This window comes from Narcine bancroftii, chromosome 6 (genome assembly GCF_036971445.1).
Source record: "Narcine bancroftii isolate sNarBan1 chromosome 6, sNarBan1.hap1, whole genome shotgun sequence".
Classification (NCBI taxonomy): domain Eukaryota; kingdom Metazoa; phylum Chordata; class Chondrichthyes; order Torpediniformes; family Narcinidae; genus Narcine; species Narcine bancroftii.
The window spans coordinates 196,728,841-196,735,783 of NC_091474.1; positions in this window are offsets into that span (position 1 = coordinate 196,728,841).

Below are 6,943 nucleotides of genomic sequence, written 5' to 3' on the forward strand. Positions count from 1 at the left end.
AATTAATCTTCATCTAAAGAACCCAAAATAAAAGAAAATAGTCTGCTCAAGCCTGTCAAACCATTCAAAATTATCACTGCTGCTCTATGCTGGTTCCAATTCCTCTTCTCTGTCCTTTTCTTCGAACTGGGGCAGTTCGGTTAGCATAGCAGCTAACACAATGCTATTACAGAGCCAATCATCTGGGTTTGAATCCAGCAATGTCTGTAAGGAGTTTGTACATTCTCCCCACATTTGCATGGGTTTCCTCTGGGTGCTCCAGTTGCCTCCCACCCTTCAAAATGAATGGGTGCTGTAGGTTAATTGGGTGTAATAGGGGCAGCACGGTATGTCTAAAATTAAATTTAAATTTAACTCTCAATTCTTCAATCTTTCAAATAATGATCCATCTCTATCTTCAATATATCTAATGATCTAGCCTCTACCCTCGTTGGGGCAGAGAATTCCAGAGTTTTACTACCACCTGAGAGAAGAAATTGCTATGCACTTGTTTAAAATGACCAGCCCATTATTTTGTAGCTCTGTCCACTTGTCCATGAATTTTACAGGCTTAAATACATTTTCTTTAACTGAACACTCTCTTTTGCCTACATCATTAACTTGCATAATCTAAATTATGAAAATTGTGATATTTATTAAATGTTGTGGCGGCCCGCCACCATGGAGATCGAGCTAGCACATCGTGGGGTCGTAAACAGCAGCATAACACACTATAACACATCTCTTAACACAGTGAACTGGTGCAAATGAAAGCTGGAGCAGTACAAGACCAGCAGCTCTAAAATGGTGCTGGCCCCAGCTAACAGATCAATAACAGGCTGGGGGAGAAGGCTATTCACATGCAAGCATGTTTCTGCCCCCTACTGTAATTCATGCAGCTGATGCCATCCAATCAAACTAACAGCCGGAACTCAACAGCATAAAAGGAGCCTTTCCAGCTTCAATAAATCTCAGAGTTTAACTTCCCTCACTGCGAGTGTGTGTGTGTTTCTTTGTAGCAGTCAGCTACAGTGTCATATAATTTCTTATGAGCTGAAATCTTGATACCATGATGTTTTTGTGAGCTAAAAACTTTTCCAATTTTCTGAATTTATCAAACCCAGTCCCATAAGATACATGCTCAAGCTTTTCCTATAAAGGTTTTCAGTTCCCAGTAGTATACAATTTGTTGCCTTGACATAAATACTTATATTTGAATATTTTATTCATGGGATCAACTCAGTGATAGGATTTGGTACCAATTAATAAGCATTTTATATACAGTATTTTAATTCAAGATATTTTCACTGTTATTTCTAAAATAATTTTAACTATTCAATAGTGATGTAATAAATAGTAGAATTATGGAGATTAATTGGGATAATGGCTGTATATCAGCATTACCTCAAGAATAAAAATTTTGGCTCCTGAATGATTGAGTAAATTATCAAGATCATCACATGGTGGGACAGATTTTTATTCAGGATATTTTTTTTAGTTGCAATATGGCTATTTCTCGTTGGCCCTACTCTCCATACAGAATCTCAGCCTTTGGTTCCTCATATTCACACAGAGATGATCCAGATGCTTACTTGGTGACCGTCAGTACTACAAACCAAATGCTTGAAGATGGAATTAGTTGGGATCATGTCAATCATCAGGGAAACAGTAGGCCAAATAGCTTTCATCTGTGTCATAAATTTTCTATGACTCTATAAATCTTGCTGACATGCTAGATTCCAGTGGTCTTATCTCACGAGGGCCCGCACAAGAGGCAGCAGAATTGGGAGCTTCACCCCAGAAGCTCATAGTAACCTTGGCCACTGACAAAGCTGGCAGCAGAGCATTGCTAACTAATAACTCTTCACGACTTCCACTGGATTAAATAAATATTCTGAGATATTGAAAAAACAAAAATGAATGAAGTTTTTAATGAACGTTATCTTTTAAATGCACACAAATAATTTTTAAAAGATTAAAGTTGTTGTCTTATTTTTATTTGAAAGCAGAAGGACAGCAGATGCTGGAATCCTGTAAAAAGGCAATGAGCTGCTGGAGGGACTCAGAAGGGCAGAAATCATCCACAGGTAAAAATGGACAGTCAACATGTCAGGACCCTTTAACTAAGGTGTTAGTAAAGGTTCTTGACTCAAAGTGTTGACTAAGACTATGGAGAGCACTTTAGTCCAAATAAAGGGTCCTGACCTGAAATGTTGACTGACCATTTCCACCCATGGATGCTGGGTGCCCTTCTGAGTCCCACCAGCAGCTCATTGCTCGCTCAATATCCCAGCATCTGCAGTCATTAGGTTTTTCAATAAAAATAAGTCAACAACTTTGATCTTTTAAAAATAATTTGTATGTGTTTAAAAGGTAATGTTTTTTTTTTTTAAAACTGCATTTGTTTTCATGTTTTTCAATGTCTAGGAATATTTATTTTATTCCAGTGGAAGGTCATGCGAGCTTATTCTATTCCCTCCTGTTCTCATTAGAATTAAGAGAGATGCAAATCCAGTTCCAATTCTGCAGCAATCCTTCAGTGCAATATTACCAAATCTTGATGTGCTGCTCTCATCCACTGGCCTTGATATAGCAAAACAAACTGTAGATCCAGCCTTTCATATCCCTCACTCAAGGAGGTGGATTAGCATAGATTCTCGCCACATTTGAAAACCAGACGAACACTTGTCAAATTGTTAAAGCATTTCAGACTTCAGACAAAGTGCAGGCAGTCAGAATTGGTACAGAGGGATGCTTGATGATCACCAAGGATATGGAGGGCTGATGGGCCACATTGCATGATTCTAAGATTGTATATTGCTTAAATGCAGAGGTCTAGTGCTTATGACTGCATGACTGTTTAAAGTTTGTTGACTGATGAGATTAATTCTTGTTGAAAATGGCACTGCAACCTGTAGGTTTGAATTATCAAGAGGGGTTGGATAGATGGGGACTTTATTTCCTGGAGGATAAAATGCTGAAGGGTGACCTTATCATGAGCTGCATAGATAAGGTGAATCCTCCTTTTCCCAGGGTGAAGTAGTATAAAACTAGAGCACAGGTTTCTGGTGAGAGGAGAAAGATTTAAAGGGGACTAGAGTGGCAGTGAGTTTGGTGAACATATAAAATGAGCTGTCAGAAGAAGTGATAAAGGTGGGTACAATTGCAACTCTTATTTAGTTTAATTCTTCTGATACAATGACAAACAGCAAATCCTGTTTGTCTAGTCTACATTCACAGATGGTTCTACAATCACAGCATCTGTAGATTTTCTTATTTAGCAATACTGTTCTATTCTTACCTACCAATGCCATGAAATATTGCAAACACCTTTTATCATCGAAGCATGAAGAAAACCCATGAGTATGCTAACATTTCCATTTTCTAAATTCTGTTTGGCTAATGTTGCAAAATTAAATGATATGTTTATTTTATGATATTATGGTGGTGTGCCACAATGAGCAATAGAGGTTGGCTATGTTGAGCGAGAAGTGTGAAAGTAATAAGCCGAGTCCAGCAATGTCTCAGTGTGAACTCCTTTACTCAAATCCTGAAAACCTGTCATTCAAACCCCCGCGTCCTGCGGGGCGGAAGTGACATGGGCTTCAGGTGTGAGGCTCCCCCTGCATCTAGAGTCCCGCTAGATGCCGTCGGTTGCTTTCCTGACTGCGATTGCAGGGGCCGGTTCACTATCTGCGTAAGTGAGCCACACTATGTAGGTGCAATGCTACATGACACCACTCCCCTCCCCCCCCACCCCCCCGTCAAGAACAGGCATCAGTGGTCGCAGCAATCACTTGATTGTCCTTTTTACAAGGTCTGCCTCATTTGTAAGGGTCTAAATCAAAACCAGCTGTTCATTATCAAGGTGTGTCCCCAACGTCCAAAACACAGGTTGTCCCGTTGAGTCAAATTATTTTATAAGGCCTTTCATATGGTAGGGATGTTCTGTGCGGTCCTCTATGGCCAAACTCTAATCCACCCTATTACAGGTTGACAGATATATACGATGGTTCTATTCCATGGTGCAACATGGGTATAAGGGGTAAATTCCCTGAGTTTTGTGAGGATCTCCATTGGTATATCCTCTTGCATATGTGATGCTGGAATGAATTCTCTCGGTTCTGTAAGCGCAGTACCATCGACCAATTCAGTGGAAGATGCCATCAAATCTTCTTTGGGTGCTGTACAGATGCCTAGAAGGACCCAAGGGAGTTTTTACACCAAGCCTGGTCCTTGGAGGCATGCCATCAGGGCCAATTTTAGGAGCCCGTGGAACTGTTCCACCAGGCCACTTGATTGTAGGTGGTACACCATCATCCTGTGGAGCTGAGTTCCTGGCAGATGCACCACCGCAGGCCAAATGGTTGATGTGAATTGAGCTCCCCTGTGTGAAGTAATGTGGGCAGGGAGACAGAATTGTGCAACCCAGGTTGTAATGAGAATCTCAGCATGTCTCTGCCATCATGTTTGCTATAGGAACCACCTCAGGCCTCCTGGTAAATCTGTCCACCATCATAAATGGGTACCTTGATCCTCTGAACACTGATAGTGGGCCAACAATATCTACATACACATGCTCATACCTCTTTTGTGTTGGTTGAAAAGGCTGTAGTGGTGCCTTTACATGCCTTTGCATTTTGGAGGTTTGGCAGTGTATGCATGTTCTGGCCCATTGCCCCACCTGATTTTGGAGTCCATGCCACACTAACCAATTGGAAATTATTTTGACAGTTGCCCAGATTGAAGGGAGGACCAACACATGCAAGGCATCAAAAACTTGGCATCTCCAGGGAACAGAAACAAAGGGATGAGGTTGTTCCATTGAAATGTCACACCGAACTTTATCATCCTTTGGTCCGATGGGCATGTCCTCTAAGTGGAGTCCAGTGACTGCAGTGCAGTATGTAGGTATCTCCTTGTCCTGTCCTGTCATTGTGCCTTTGCTAACATGGTGTCACTCCTGGTGACAAGGCGCACACTGATTGGATTGCATTCCATGAAAGTGTGTCAGCGACCATGTTACTTTTCCCAGAGATGTGCTTGATGGTAGTGGAAAATTCAGATACATATGACAGGTGATGCTGCTAGCGAGCAGATCATGGTTCAGACACTTTAGCAAATGTGGTTAGGGGTTTGTGATCTGTGAAGATCATAAACTCCTTACCCTCAAGAAAATACAAAAAATATCAGATTGGCAGGTATAGTGCCAGCAACTTCCTGTCAAATGCACTGTATTGATGTCCGGTGGTCGTAAGTGCTGGCTGAAAAATGCTAATGGTGCTCATTGATGACACTTTCCATGTTCTAGTATAACTCAATTTCAAAAAGTATCATCTTCAAGAAACATGGTGATGATATTCCAAATTACAATCTTATTAATCCAATAAACCAAACTTTGTAGATGCAGCTTTTTGTCACTTAAATTCATTGATAAAACAGATTTTGCACAACTTTGCATTAAGATTTTCAAAATGATGAAAAACAAAGCATTTGGCTACATTTAAAGATGTAATGATATTCAACTTTAAAGAAATATACAAAAAGAAAGAAGATGAAATAAGACAAAGTAAGACAAATTCAAAGAAAATTATCTCGAGCTCATGTCTCCTTCATAGTTTGTCAAAGAAATGAGATACAAGCTCTTAGTCTGTGTGGATATGAAAACATTATGTCATAGTCATTATAAACACTACAAACAATATATTTTTTTAAACAGATAGACACAAAATTAACTAACAATCAAAATCAAGGTTTTAACCTTGACATTGTCCATTGGCCATCAATCAACTGTTCTAGAATGCTACTTACTGCCATTTTGGAGGCATCCACTGTGAGGGCCATTGGGACATCTACTCATGTGTGGGCCAGGAAAGTAGTGTTGGCTAGGGTGTGTATGATTTCATTGAAAGTCTTCGTCATCTCATCTGGCCACTCAACTTCTTTGGATTTGGCAGACATCACGAAAAAAAAGTCGCATGATCTGGGACACAGATGGAATAAACCCGTGGTAGAAGTTAACCATATTGACAAATTCCTGCAGGCCCCTAGATCCCCACCTTTAGTGGTAGAAACACCAAACAGAATTATCGTCAACACTGGTTATTGGCACTACCGGTCTTGTTGCTGGGGTGTCTTTGGTCATGACTCAGCAGCACTGGCTCCTCCATGTTGCTTTGCACACCATACAACGTCTGTGTATGGAGCTACCCTTTGTGGATCAATGAAGTCCTCATTCGATAGGCATCTGCTCTATGAAGATTTGTTAAAAAAGCTGACATGGTCTATGGCTGTCTACCAGTGCCAGTATATCACTCATCAATGCCAACAGCACCTGGTCACAAAGACCATCCATATGGAGTAAACGTGCAGCCCATTAGCAGCGTGATAGGCTGAATATCTCCAATAATGGGGCTTTGAGTGCTTCATACCTGTTGTTTTCTGGAGGCTGCTGTAGAAAATTGACTATTCACCCCACTGTTTCTTGGTTGAGTATAGCCACCACATAGTAACACTTGGTTTCATCTGCAAAAATGTTCCTGAATTAGGCCCCTTCCTGCTGAATCCATACCAGTAGCTGAGTCATCCTGAATACTGGCAGCTTCAGGGAAACTCCATTAACATCATTCATTATTTATTTGGGTTCAAAAAGTTTTGAACCGTCAGGGTCACCAATATGGTAAAGAGCCATAACAAGCAATAGAGTTTGGCTATGTTGAGCAAGAAGCGTAAAAGAAACAAGCCAAGTCTGGCAATGTCTCAGTGTGAACTCCTTTATTCAAAACCTGTAGTTCAAACATCCACGTCTTTTTCAGTTAACTCCCGTGTCCTGTGGGGCAGAAGTGATGAGGGCTTCCAGTGTGAAGCTTGCCCACATTTAAAACCCTGCTAGATGGTGTCATTTGCTTTCCTGTCCACGACAGCTGGGGATGATTTGCTCACTACATAGGTGAGCCACACTGTG